This window comes from Nanorana parkeri, unplaced genomic scaffold (assembly GCF_000935625.1).
Source record: "Nanorana parkeri isolate BGI_ZX_2015 unplaced genomic scaffold, ASM93562v1 scaffold1126, whole genome shotgun sequence".
NCBI lineage: Eukaryota > Metazoa > Chordata > Amphibia > Anura > Dicroglossidae > Nanorana > Nanorana parkeri.
The window spans coordinates 429,764-444,877 of record NW_017307394.1 but is presented as its reverse complement, the minus strand read 5'-3'; positions in this window follow the sequence as shown (position 1 = coordinate 444,877).

Sequence of the window (15,114 nt, the reverse complement as noted above, 5' to 3'; positions counted from 1 at the left end):
AAATGGATTTTATGACTTGTAATATTTAGAGCTAAACAGTATATCATACCTTATGGTAGCAATAATAATATATTTAATGCAAAGTGATGGCTATAGCGTTCAGTTGTGTTTGTATTAATGTATCCAAAATGCAATTTGCCTAAACCCCAATTACAGTCACAGAAATACATATTCAGTCAGATAAGCATTGTATTAACAACGTTTCATTGCCCTACCTTAACGTTAGCAGTATATGAGTTCAGTACTCTGTCTAAGTCCCCGTTCACCCCTGGCGTTTGTAGCTCGTATTTGTCAGCACGAAAAAGCTCCGCACAAGCCTGTAAGCATGCACCTCTTTTTGGGGAGATCAGCGTGATGTGACCCTATTCCAAATCGTGCTGATCTGCTCAAGAAAGAAGCTCATGTACTTTTTTCCAGCGACCGGCTTTTTTCTCCCTAGCGCAACGCTATGCATAAATTAACGCGAACTATAGAAATCAATAGGATTTCTTGTGCTGAGCTTTTCTGTGCTGACAAATACGAGTTACAAATGCCCTGGTGTGAACAGGGACTAAATGTGACTGTGAGATTCAGTAGGCACTACAGCTTGACCTCACTGCCCACTGCATCCGAAATCTAACAGGCATAGCCCTACACCCCTTCTTTTCCTCAGTACTACGCATGTGTGTGAACAAGTTTGTGAAGAGTAGTGTGGTCTATAATCATCAATGATAGAACAATACACAAAGTAAAAGGTCAGAAAACACACTTTCACTTAGGCCCCATTCACATCTTTCAGGCATTTTGTTTTTGGTGCTTGTAGAGGGGTTTTACACTTTCGTGCTTGCATTTTGAGCAATCTTTACTATTATTATTATTATTAGCTAATGGAAAACATGTTAATGGGCTAGAAAATGTGTGAAAAACGTGTGGTTTTCACACACTGCCAATAAAGCCTACTGGGGCCAAAATGCACAACCCATAAGAAGCTTTTTCATTTGACAATCTTTAAGCAACACTACGCTCAGGAGTGAACGGGCACCATTGAATTTAATGGAACTCCTAGTGTCGAGCATTAAAGCTTTAAATTGTGCTTTAAATTGCTCAAATGTGAATGAGAATGTGAATGAGGACCTTAGAGAAAAGGGTATTATTATTAAGAGTAATATAAAGTGTGAAACCAAAGTGTTAGGTACACAAAATGTTGGGTCAAAGTGGACTAATAATTGAAGAGGTAAGAACTGCTATATTCTATGCAATATATAGAAAGGTTTATTTTAGCTAAGCAATACTCTGAAAAATCTGTGCCCCTGACTTCTAGTTCCACCAGATTTGCAGTGAGATTATCACTACTGTGCTGCTCACTGTTCTTGCAGGAGAAGAATCTATACCAGAGGACTTGCAATGCAGACATCTTTCTGCTTCAGCTTCATTTATTCTGTGATCTGTGCTTCGTTCTCACATGTGCTGATTCTTGGTCTCTGCTTTCAAGTTAATCAGATTACCAGGTCCTCAGACATGAGTCAAGAAAATCCATGCTCCTTTATGAAGAGGACCACCTCCACACGCAGACATAGTGTGGGCCAAGGTATAGTGAGATAGTAATGGGGAAGAGATCGAGTGCATGGAGCCCACAGGAAATGCAAGTGCCTAGTCCTTTGCCCTCCGCTTGTCTTTTTTGGGGGAAGCTTCCACAGTACAGGTTCTCCTTAATGCTTCCTCGATTGCTAATACTCTTTTATTACCTGCTTGTTTGCTAAAAGGCAGATTCTGCATACCAATGATGTTTGCTCTATATTACAGAGTAACATTTGGAAGCCATGAAGCAGGTTTCATTCTGACTGTAGAGAACTCATGAGTTTTAAGCTGCTCTACGGATTCAATGTATAACCAATTAAAAACTAAGAATATTGTAATGATTACTATTACTTTTATTATTATTATTATTACCAATTACTGATGGGCAAATCTGCTTAGGTTCAATTCACCAATTGTTCGGTGAATTTATTCAAAGTACGGCAAAACAAAACTCAGATAAGAATCCCATTGAAATCTATGGGGTGGGATCTTGCTGTTAAAATATGGCCATTTATAGGGCCAATAGGCGAACTACAATAACAAAAAGGCATGGAAAGCTTGGCACTGCAAGAACTTTAAAATACAACAAGAACTTTAAAAATGTACTGTACACTGGATAGAGGTTTTTTTTAATGCAGCATAGAGAGCAACACTGAAGATACACAAATCCTTTCAATACCATGCTTGGGGGATTCTATAAAGCTATACATGGTGTTGCAAAACAGTATGATTTTCACAGACAGTCTCAGCAACAGCATACACTGACATTTAGACTTGCTCTGGGTCTGACCTACATCTTCTATACAGCTCAAAGAAGCCTTAACTTTTGCCAAGGGAGACCCCCCAAGCAGAACAGGGATAGAGGTATAAAAAAAATAGCCCTGTAAATAAGGTATCAGCAGTAACACATATTTTCTGATTTGCCACATATGGATTATTTGCTAATTAAAGTTAAAGTAATTATATAGCCAAAACCTTTTTTTTTTTTTTAAAGTTTTGGATAGAGTGGGGAAGGATAAAACCCCCCTGTAAGTGTATTTTTTGCTGTCTGTGTCCCATTGGGGAGATCTCCCTTCACTTCCTGTTCCTTAGGCATATCAGGAAGTGAGAAGGAATCTCTACAACTTGAGGAGAAATCCCTTCACTGGAACCGATGTCCTCATTGCAGGATTTACCCTCACCTTTTGCATTGGCATCAACTTTTGGATTTTCCATCACTTTTTATAGTGGTGACAACGGTAACCAGGACAAACAGAGAGGGTGAATCACCCTAGCAGGGACATAAACAGCAATACAAACCTGATAGGATTTCTATTACTACCCTACTCTATCCATAACTAACAACAAACAGGTTGGCTGTGTAGTACATACACTTTAAGGCTCACCTGTGCTTTTGTGAGGAAAGCTACAAAACATCTACTATGGTGAGGTATGTCTACAAATTGGAACCTTTGCTTTTAATTATACTTGAGTCTAAGGAACTTTTGTGCCAATCAACAGACAACATGTAATATTAGTAAATCTGTTTATTCCCAGCAACACTGTTCTTTATTTGAAAAACTGTGATAAAGGGGCTGCATTTTGGCCCCTAAAACATGCTAGCTTTGTGTTCAATTTGGGCTTAGTGTTCAAATAAAAAAAAGCTTGTTTCTGGACTTCAATATCACAGTGCGGCACTTCAAATCTAGTTCTACTAAAGCTTTCTTCATGGCAGCCTCACTCATCCTGAAAATATTTGTGTTAATGTTGAAACTTTGATAAGCCTACTGGAACAATAATGCCATATTTCTGTGTATAATTTAGACCGTGTATACACTCAAGAGAAATCTGAAGTTTTATTAGTACATGGTTGACTGAGATCCTCCTACAGAACCTCACACGATCCTACAATCCCTTCCAGCAAATACCCTTACCAAGGACAAGTCAGTGAATGTCAAGTATTAGCTAACTGAAATCCAAGAATCAGTATTAAGAGAACAGATGTTTAGAAACCTCAGAATTTTACAGACTCTGTGTATTAAATATTCCTTAGACTAACATTTATCAGTAAAAAGAAAGTTTGACAGTAGTGTACATAGCCCTCCCAACAGCAGGATGACCCTAGTAATCCTTAAATCAAAAACTGGCAGAGCAGTTAATCCCAGACAAATTCAGCATTAACAGCGTACCGTTCTTTTCTACTACATTTCACATTGTTCTAAACCTATGCTTCAGTACAGAAAACAGACTGAAATAACAAATAGCTTGCATAGGATCATCTAAGAAACCTAAATGTGAGCCAGAAATAGAACTCTTCTATTCACTTGGGGGGTTCCAGGCTTAATGCACAAAGTTCTCAAACTCTATTCCACAGTCCTACCTCCTAAAAGTGCTCACACCTCCTTCATTACACATTACGATACAGTGTAAAGACCAATATCTATAACTATAGCAGCTCACGGTAACAAAACACAATTAACTTAGAAGAGTTTAAGGACCCTCTCTGGAGTGGCAGGTAACATGTCATGTCAGGTAACTACAATCTCAATACAAATTAGTAAACTAAATGTAAGATTGTAGTCCATCATGGGAGCGAGCTTGGAGCGGTGACTACTTTACAAACAGCCATTTTTGGAGGGCTGTCTGTTGTGAATACTTTACAACACACACAGGGACCATGGGAAAAAAAAGAGGGAGCGCTGTCACTTCAGGATGGCTGAGCGGTGAGGGGAGAAAGCTGCTGGCTGTCAGATCCTGGCCGAGTGGCTCTCTCTGGGGGAGAGCAGCGGGGATCGGAGGAGAAGCTGGAGCCTGTGCCGTCTATCTTCTCCCTGCCGCGCAGCTGCGCCCCCTCTCAGCTGCGCCTGTGGTGAGTGCCTCACTCGCCTCATAGTAGCTACGGCCCTGCACCACTTGCAAGCTGCTACTGCACTTTCAATAACATGCTCATTCTCTCCAGAGCAGACTTTCTCATTTGTAGTCTCTCTCTGTGTTTGTGGGAAGTATCTTCACATAAAAAGTTCACACTTTACACCAGGGGTCTCAAACCTTCGGCCCTCAAGCTGTGGTGAAACTACAAATCCTATGATTTAAGTAGGGTGCCCCTTCAGAAATGTTGCTGTAGGCCTCCATGCTTTCCCTTTACTCTTCTAGTAAGGACACAGTTTTACAGAATTACTGCATGATTTCCTCAAATGTTCGCAGCTCATCCCAAGGCAATTGGGGCTCAATGGTTAGAGTAAGAAACACATGTGATGTAATCCATTAGAAAAGTGGCAGGACTGTTTCCACATATCAATACTACCTCACTTTACTTTGCTCCAAGAAACAGTTGCTCTACTCAAAGACTCTGCAGGGTCACAAAATGTCCATATCTAAAATATTGCGTTCAATGCTTCCAGTTATATCTGATCTTATGAGCCCATCACTTGCAGTCCTAAAATGGCAGGATGATTTTGCACAGAACTAATGTGAAACTCTCCCATACAATTTCAGTTTAATCAGTTACAGAATATAAAGCAGCATTTATTGTATCTTCACTGTGGTAAGGCCGACGACCATACATACAGTACTTTGTTATCTGATGAGTGACACTGCATGAAGCTGGTGAAATGTTCAGCTATCCACTGTGTGCAGTAAATGCAAATTAAAGAAGGATTTCTAAAAGTCCCAGCCTTATTAATATTCTAGTCTGGAGCAGAATACATGAGAATTATTACTTTGGTTGAGATAGATTTGTACTGCAGGTCCTTTGAAATTAAATGCAAAAGTAAAGATTAGGCGAGTAGATTTAACTAGAATTATTTAGGAGCACAATGACACCGACAATAAAATGTAGTTTTGTTATGAAATAAAAAGTGGAAATACACTACATATGCAGCCTATTTCATCCCACTAGACGGAAGCACTAATTTATTGTTATAAAGATGTACTACCTGCTAGTAATCAAAAGAGTTGTACAGCGCCTCGGTGCCATTTCTAGGCATCGATTTGTTATGAGAATGCTCATGCTTTGCTAACTTGAAGAAAGTAAAACAACTCGAAAAAAATAGTTTGAATATTTTAAGTTAGTGAGATATACAGATCTGAAGTCCTTAAAAGTGTCTGCACTCTAAATGGAAAATGTAACCCAAGGCAAACAAACTAAATACAAATGTACAAGGTTGATGTGCCCTTTTTTTGTTCTTCTTACCTGTGCTGGAACAGACTGATGAGTTCATCTCTCTGTCACTCTGCTCTTTACTCCTATGAGCATGCCTTTTGCACTACAGCACAACTGATCGCCTCCTTATAATGCCTTTTTCTGTCTCTCAGTTTGAGATCTGCTGTACAGGAACTGCAGCAAATCAAATTCAGAATACACTGCTTGCATTAAACAATGCATTAAATAATATATTAATAAATGCGGAGCTGCATTTATTTGTCTTTTATATATGCCTGGAGTCAGGATCAGCCCTATATGCCACCTGAGGGGGCTGGGGTTGGGGGCGATTCTCTGCTCCCAGCTCCCTGGCAACCAATGACGTTAGTGAGCTGGGCGGGAAGCCAGACAGAGCGCCACAGGTTGCTAAGAGCTCGTAGCAACCTGGGACGCTGTGGCCGCCCCTCTGCTGCCCCCCCCACACATGCTGCCCCCCTAATGAGATGCCGCCTGAAGTGACCACCTCAGGCTGCTACATTATAGGGATGGTCCTGCCTGGAGTTCACTTGAGCATGATTTTGAAGCTTCTTATGTGTTTGTATTTTCAAGCTTCAGGCATTTTTGTTTTGGCCAATAGAAAGCATTATTATCTGGGACATTGTATGCGATCCTTGTATCTGCTTCCTGGTTTTTCTGTGTGATGTTGTGGTGTCTTGTGCTTTCAGAGCTCCCAATATGGGAAAACTTCACACCCAATTTCTTCCCAGATCATCAACTGATTGCCATGGTTCTTGTCATGGACATTACGGGGGTCATAGAGGTTCCTATGGGTCCTCACCTGGCAGGTGCAAGTCTCCACATCCAGCATAGACTAGGGTTGCCACCTGTCTCTCATTTGTCTTTCCTGGCTGTCTCTCCTCGCTCTCCCCTGGCTGTCTCTCCTCACTCGCTCTCCCCTGACTGTCTCTCCTCGCTCTCTGCCCTGGCTGTCTCTCCTCGCTCTCTGCCCTGGCTGTCTCTCCTCACTCTCTCCCCTGACTGTCTTTCCTTACGTTCTCCCCTGGTTATCTCCACTCGCTCTCTCCCCTTACTCGCTCTTCTGGCTGTCTCTCCTCTCTCTCTCCCCTGGTTATCTTTCCTCTCTCTCTCTCCTGGCTGTCTCTCCTCGCTCTCTCCCCTGGTTGTCTCTCCAAAGTGCTCAGAAGAAGGAAGAAATACTGGCACTAAAGCTGAACTCTAGACAGATATAAAAGACACAAAATGAACCCAGCTCTGTTTTAACTGATACAGCCCCAAAAGTATTTTTAATGCAAGCCATAAGCTGTGTAAATCTCAGGACTGGATGGACTGAAATACAAATCATTTTGTAAATTATAGAACATACAAAACGGGGAAGGAAGGTTAATAAAGTATAACAACAAAGATTTGTTAAATCAAGTTAAATGGAGGGTCCCCTGCTTCGATATGTTAGCAAAAGATACAATTTTCACAGGGGATCCCACCATTCTTTCAAAGTATACAGCAAATGTTTATAAAAATATATTTATTTAGAATATATTAAAAAACATGCATATCAAAAAATATATATCAAAACATGAACAAACATATATATGACTGCATTCGGCTAATGGTTGAAATAATGCATGTGGAAACAATAAATAAAGGGCACACCCTGGAAAGCCTCAATATTTTCGTATATGGTTGTTATACTTGGTATCAAGAGAATTTTCTTGTATCTAGAACTTCCACAAAGTAGGGAAATAATGTCAGTTTTTTAGAACAAATAGCACTAAAGAGTTAACATACACGTGTATGGAGGAAAAAAGGAAGAAAAAGAATAGTCAACATCTAAAATACTTCATGTAATTTATAAAGATATGTGGGTTCAACTCACAGTGGTGTGTTTCCTCGTTCATGGGTCAGAATCCGAAGATGAAGGTAATATTGCCACTGATGTAAGGAGATCCAGTTGTAAATACAAGTGGTTCAGGAGATATTTAGCTTTTTCTCCACCGCAGAAAAATGCCTATACTGAACTAATATCTTTATTCCAGCGGTAATTGTCTCCAAAGTGACAAAACGGAGGAGAGGATATCCTTTTGGCTGGATCAATATGGCGTGGCTTTATATCCTGCTCAATGGTATTTATTTTACCTCCTGAATGAAGATCAAGAGATCGAGATAATTTTGCCGTCAAGCGTAACGAAACTTGGTGGTAGATGCAGTAGGTTAAATATCTCGGCTTTCCTGATCGCTGTAGATATGCGCCTTTACTGAACAGCTGCTCTGGTTCGTTTTGTTGCCTATATGCTGCTGTGAAAGGGTTTATTAAAACATGTATTACTAAACTTACAGTTTATTAACATTTACTTCTTGGTCTTTTTAGGCCTGGTGATGTAGCCCTGGCCTCACAGTTTCCCCCTGGGAAGGCAACATCACTATTCCTTTCCAGGGAGATCACGTGTGTTAACTGTGAGATCTCGTGAGAGTTTGCAAAATTTCAGATCTCAGGGAAGCATGTTTTTATACTATTTTTAAACATTGCCATGGCTTCTGCAACAAGTGGTGGCTTGTGGAATGCAGCTTATGTTGCCATAGCCATGACAATGTATAAACAATTAAAAAGCACCAGATGTCATACAGCGCCAATGCTTGAGGTCTGGCGCTGACATCATTTGTGGACCAACAGCAAAATCACTGAAGAAGCCACCAATGATATCTAGATGGCAGCGTGGGAATAACGGAGGAGTAAAAAATTTGTATTATATATCTTTATTTTTCTAAGATACATACAGTAGTGCTGGCAGTTTCATGAGGGGGGTGCAATTTAATATAGATTTAATAACTACCTTCCATAGCCCAATATTACCGCTCCTTCACAGCGGTACCAGAGAGAATGGCGGGTGCGAACAGGCCGAGCCCTTCTTGCTCCAGCATCTGCAGTTACTCGCAGAAAAAAAGTCTGGTCACACACAGCAAGCTTCACTGAAAAGTTTATTGTAGCACAGGAGGATAATAACAAGTCAAATTTAGGTACTAACATTAATCTGCCTTAATTGGTGTTCTATTGCATCTGTCGGGGCTCAGTTTTAAATGTATTTGCTTACCTAAACTAGGCTAGTCACCTTTAAAGAGGTAGCTTCAATCTTTATGAGAGTGGAGACCCCTGTTTCTTGCATGCTTGCCCTCCCTCCTTTTCCCTTTTTGCACTTCTTGTTTTTCTCTCTTGTATCCCTTCTCATGCCATGTCTGTGACAATTTGGACATATTTCCTTGGATTGTGGCTAATGCCCAACCTTGTCTTTATTACCTAGTATTTTAATGACTGCATTATTAAACATTATCCTTGTACTATACTATATATATTTCAGTGTGACACCTTCATTTGAATATGTTACATTATTCAAAATGAACAATACTTTCTATTTAACAGACATATGCCCTCCAGTTTCCCATGGCTTTTAAATAAAAAATACATTAGTGAAGAAAATCTGAATATGCTGAAGATGTTGTCATTCAAAGTTTTAGTTAATTAAAACCATAAAGATGGAGCCCATAACTTCAGAATTGAATGTGTGTAAAGCAAAGTTGACTTTGGTAACACAACAAAATGAGAACAAAGAAGTGTCATCTTTATTAAAGACCTTTAGACATAGCTGCAGATTCGTAACTAAACATTGTAGCTCCCTGGGAAAATAATATATTTATGGTGTTAAAATGTAATAATGAAATGTGTGTCATTGGAAAGATGTGAAGATGTGAAATTACAGCACAGCCAATTTTCAGAACAGTTATTACCTATCACACTTCAAGGTAAGTTATATAAAGATGAGCATGGCAGCCAGCAGTGTCAGATTCTGTGCCTTCGGAATACAGAATATTCTTCGTTGAGTTACTGTACTCTAATCCAACCTTTGTGCAAGAAAGTGACAAGTCTTTAAAAGAAACTGTCATGTATTTCAATGAAATATTTATTGTGTATTGCATTACACCTTGAATAACATTTAATTTTGCAGTTTAGTTGATGTGTTAAGCTTTGTATGTCATTGCATGCTTCAGGTGAAATGTTTTAAAGTTTTAAAGCGGAGTGTCTGTTCATCTATGTCCAAATAGTCATTTCTGAATGGTAGAACAGCATTAACAGAACCAGCCCATTCAGATGCAGTGCTAGTCTTGTCATTGTCTAGCATGAAAATACATTCTTGAATTAATTAACTCTAAGTTTTGTTGAGAAATAATTGTTGGGTAAACCCCCATAGACTCTATAGGGTCATGTGGAGTGGGGAATTTATAGGGTCATCCAGATGGCAAATAATTGTTTTTAGAAACTTAAAACTGGTCCAAACATAGTGGCTAAAAATATGTTTAGCAATTTCACATCTGTGGCAGCAAAGGTTCTGTAAGATGTATTAAATAAATTGAATAATTTATGGTAATTTATAATGTATATTGGCTTATTGGAGAAATGTAACATATTCGCAAGATAAGAAAGGTGTAACTGTTGCATTTTAGAGCTGAACTATAGGCAGATATAAAAGACACATATTAATATAGCTCTGTAATGACTAATACATTATTACATTTCTTTTTTATTATAAACAGAAGCAGTGTAATATTTATTACAAAGATGCATTAAATTGTGTCTTTTATAATTGCCTATAGTTTCTATTAAATTAGCCCTCATTGATCTCATAATTACATGACCATGAATTTGTGGCTATCACTAAGATTCAAATTCAGGCCAAGGAGAGATTAGGGTCAGTTGGTAAACTAAAATTTTAGTGATGAGGTGTTGTGTACCCCCAATTCCCATGTTCACAGTTCTTCACTAAGTGATGAGGTGTTGTGTACCCCCCAATTCCCATGTTCACAGTTCACAGTTCTTCACTAAGTGATGAGGTGTTGTGTAACCCCCAATTCAGCGTCATTCGGGGACACCGATCTGTCATTAAACAATAACAACTGGGCGGAGCCGACCATGACGTCACAGCCGGCTCCGCCCAGTTGTTGTTCATTGGCCGGGACCTGCTAGAAGACTCTGGCATGTGCCGGCCAATAGGAAACAAAACAATAGGAAAATAGTTTTTATTTTGTTGGCATCTGTCAGATGCTTCATTATGCTCCGGGAGTGCGTCGTGTGCGGTCAGCTCGGTGGGCGTAATTTTTTTTTCTTTTTTTTATTATTCTCTTTCTTATTTGCTTAACTTTCTTTGAATTTCCCTATTTTTTTTACATTTTTTAAAATAACTTTTAAAAAAATGTTATCATTCATTTACATTTTATTCTATTCTCGGTGGAAATCGGCTATTCACTCACTGCCGTTCGGCCCCTATGAGAATAGGGGCGAACGGGAGCGAGTGAGCTACCAGAGCTTCGGCTCAGCCGATCCAGATGTTGAATCAGCTGAGTTGAAGTCTCTCTGCAGAGCATACTCGGCTGACTGAAGGCAGCCAATGTACGGCTGATTTCAGCTGATGTAAGGCTGAAATCAGACGTACTGAGCCGGAGTGAATAGCCGTCATTTGGCTCTGTTCACTTTGGCTCGGATATTCACTTGGCTGCCTTAGGCAGCTAAGTGAATAACCACCTTAGTCTGTTTTTCTTTTAGTTACCTCACATGTGCTTATTGCGTAGACTGATGCCACTTAATACACTTGTAATATTCATACCCACTCTCAGACTTGATTCACTTTTTGCCATTTTTAATCTTTTTAGTTTATATTACTGCAAAAATGTCCCATTGTGGAAATCTGGGTGTGGCTCGCCATAGGAGATTCTCTTCCCTTTTTGGGGTGCCAGTGATCATGCAATAATTTAATGGGGAAATGGGTTTTGTATTTAATCATGTTACAATGTGTTTTTTTAAATCATGTGTAATTCTTAATAATGTTATTTAGTGGATGTGGGAAAAATAAAGTTGCTTGAAAATAATTGAAAGTATTACCAGTGATGAGCTGTGAGAGCACCTGACTGTGGCAAGCAAGTGTGGACCGACCTGGATCGATACTATGGTTTATTAATAGCAAAAGATCTTATCTTCTAAAGGCCTAATGTTTCCAGAGTTATAGCAGAAGATCCAGCACCTCAGATTCATACCCTTTGAACTATTTTAGGATAGCAGCCTGCCTGTTTTATCTTTAGGTCTACTAAGCAAGGCTGGTTACTCCCCGTAGTGATGTAGCACACCGCTACATCAGATCTATGTGTTCCTTCCAAAGCTGCCCAGACAATATTCATTAATCTCAGGACAAGGGAATTCAAAGAATCAGATGTGCTTTATCATGCTATGCGTAATCACTGAATGACATTTATATTCCTAAACTGAGCAATACATTGGGAGTTTTAGAATCTGCACAGGGAATATGTCCGTATGCAAGTGGATTATTACAGTAGATCATGAAATTGATCCACTATACACCGAAACGAAAAACCTTTGATGGGAGAAAATAAGGACACAAAAAAAATTAGATGGCAATGAGCAAAAGGACATAAAAGCCACAATGGAGGCACTACATCACATGCTACTGTTTCTGTACATGTTTCTGTACCTGTATTCTGCTGGAAGAATACAGGTACAGAATCCACTATAGACACTACAAAGAATAGGGGCATAAAAGCCATTTGACACCAGGGAGCAGGAAACACACCAGACAGAAGTAAGGTACTCTTACAGCCAGTAGAGGAACACTAGGTAACACATAAAGCACATCGTAGATGTACTCTAAAATGTCCTGAAATGCTTGTGCTGCAGAGGTGCCAAATATTGGTGGATTTTGTGTATGCAGCCGGCAATTAGAGAGCTTGCATGTGCAACACTTTTACATTTTGATGATATGATTGCAACAAATTCATTAAAGGAGAACTATGAGATGAGTGATTTCCACTCACCTCATAGTTCTAGCCGACCTGTGACAATGAGACTGTCACAGGTCGGCTCAGTAGATCGGGAGGTGAGCGAACACATACCGGGTTCGCTCACCTCTCGATCCTGTCACGGCTCTCTGCCGTGACAGGGGGAGGGGCTGGATTCCCCTCTCCCCGCTCCGATCTCCCAGCTCTGACTGGAGGAACGGACGAAGCGGGTACAGCTGGCTCTGCCTCTAGATAGGCAGAGCCAGCTGTCACTCACGCAGCTGGGCGGATCTCGACGTCGATGTCGGGATCCGTTTCGGCTGCGGCGTCTCAGTATACCGAAAACTGTAGCTCACGGTATACTGAGCTTAGGGTAACGGGAGGACGCTAGTGTGTGTCCTCCCGTTACCCTAAGGAGAACTATGGGGAAAAACACTGACCCCATATTTCTCCTTTAAGAAATATTGCCACATCAGTAATAAGAAAAATGGGAGGTAAATAAGTCCTCTTCCAGGTTGGAGTAAATTTTGTCACACATGTAAGTATTGTGTCTGGGACAAAATTCTGTCTGTGGCAATTCTGCAATAGATTACAAACAGTTACATGAATCTGTCGCAAGTTGAACAGATTATTTCCGTGGACACATGAGCTCTCTAATTGTCGGCTCCATGCAAAATATTCACCAATACCAGAAGCCTCCTCAACACAAGCATTTTGGGACCTTTTATAGTGCACCTTCTATCCTACCTACCATTCTTGAAATTGCCCACCTTGGGAAACTAAGGTCTTGTTCTCCCTATGCATTGAATGTGACCAAATACCGAAAGAAAGTTCTGTGTGGAGACAGAGATAGTCTCCACTTGCTGGAAGACATGTTGCATACCTTTTGATGGTTTACTGCAATCTACGCATATGTACATATATAATTCCACTATCGATTCCTATTTGTATAGAGCTACACTCTTTAGGGCTCTCCCGTCTCTATCCCCACTTACTTTATTTATTCCATTCTCCATTTTTCCCAGAGAGACTATGATACATCTAAAGCACCTATCAAGGTAAGGATCAACAGGACAGAAGAAGCATCAACATGACCTTTAAATGCAGCAAGTGGTACAAATTCCGTTATCCCCTTGGGGACAGTGAAATGATCTTGTTGAATTTATTTCTTGAACACATTTTTTGTTCATAATGTTTCTTTTTTTTTCCTTTGTCATGTGGTGGTAAATTATGTTTTATTAATGAAAAAATATAGTTATGTATTTCATTGCGTATGTCAGGCTGTTATTATAGGCAGAGAGCTGAGTGAAGCGATTGTTAAAATTTAATACGGTATTGATTTTTGCCAAACCACGCTGGCTTGGTACATAGTTTTGTTTTAAGGGCTCTGTTATACAGCACATAGCACACAAAACACTTTGTTGTGGATCATAAGCAGCAAAAACTGTTCACCTGAATTGTTGTTAAATCGTTACGCTGTATGTTAATTCTTTTTTATTGAACAGAAACTAGACACAACTGCTGTGGGGGAAATTATATATACAGTATATTTATCTTCCAACTTTGAGACAATGTACTTAGGCAATGGACACACCCCTGCCATGCTCCCAGTTATACTGACCATTAAGAATTTATATGCCAAAAATGATTGGTTAAACCCAGAGCTGTCTTTGTTCACCATTACTTTTCCTTTAATTTTGCTTTTCAAAATAGCAAACAAGATGATTAAGAAATAAGATTTTAGTGCAGAATAACTTTTTTGATGGTTAAATAGTATCTTTTCATAGATAAGAGGGACGAGGGACAGGAGGATTTGGCTCCAAATGAGGGACAGTTGGGAGGTATGTATATATATATATATATACATAGTATAGCTACATATATGTACACACACACAAACACAGTTTAAATATTCAACTAATAAATAACATCCTGTAAAGCCTTACTGACATTTTACCTTCAATGATCATTTTTATCTATGCACTTTAGGCCCCATATTTAAAGGAGAACTATGAGGTGAGTGCTTTTCACTCACCTCATAGTTCTAGCCGACCTGTGACAATGAGACTGTCACAGGTCGGCTCAGTAGATCGGGAGGTGAGCGAACACATACCGGCGTTCGCTCACTTCTCGATCCTGTCACGGCTCTCTGCCGTCACAGGGGAGTGACTGGATTCCTCCCTCCCCGCTCCGATCCTCCAGCGCTGACTGGCGGAACGGACGTGAGAGGGGGCGGATACATCTGGCTCTGCCTCTAGATAGGCAGAGCCAGCTGTCAGCAGCAGCTCGCAGTATACTGAGCTTAGGTTGGTGGGAGGACGCTAGTTTGTGTCCTCCCGTTACCCTAAGGAGAACTATGGGGAAAAGCCCTAACCCCATATTTCTCCTTTAAAAACCTATCCTATGCCATTTGTTTATTTTAAAGGGTAATTCCACTTTCCCAGGCTAATTTGGGAAATTTACCCCCACCAATCTGCCCCCTCTCACCCTCTGCCTTGTTGCTTCTTCCCCTCCATGGCTGCCGTACCATACAGCGCAGCCCTGCACTCAGTATTTTACAGTCCGTTTTTGCTCGCAAATCTTGC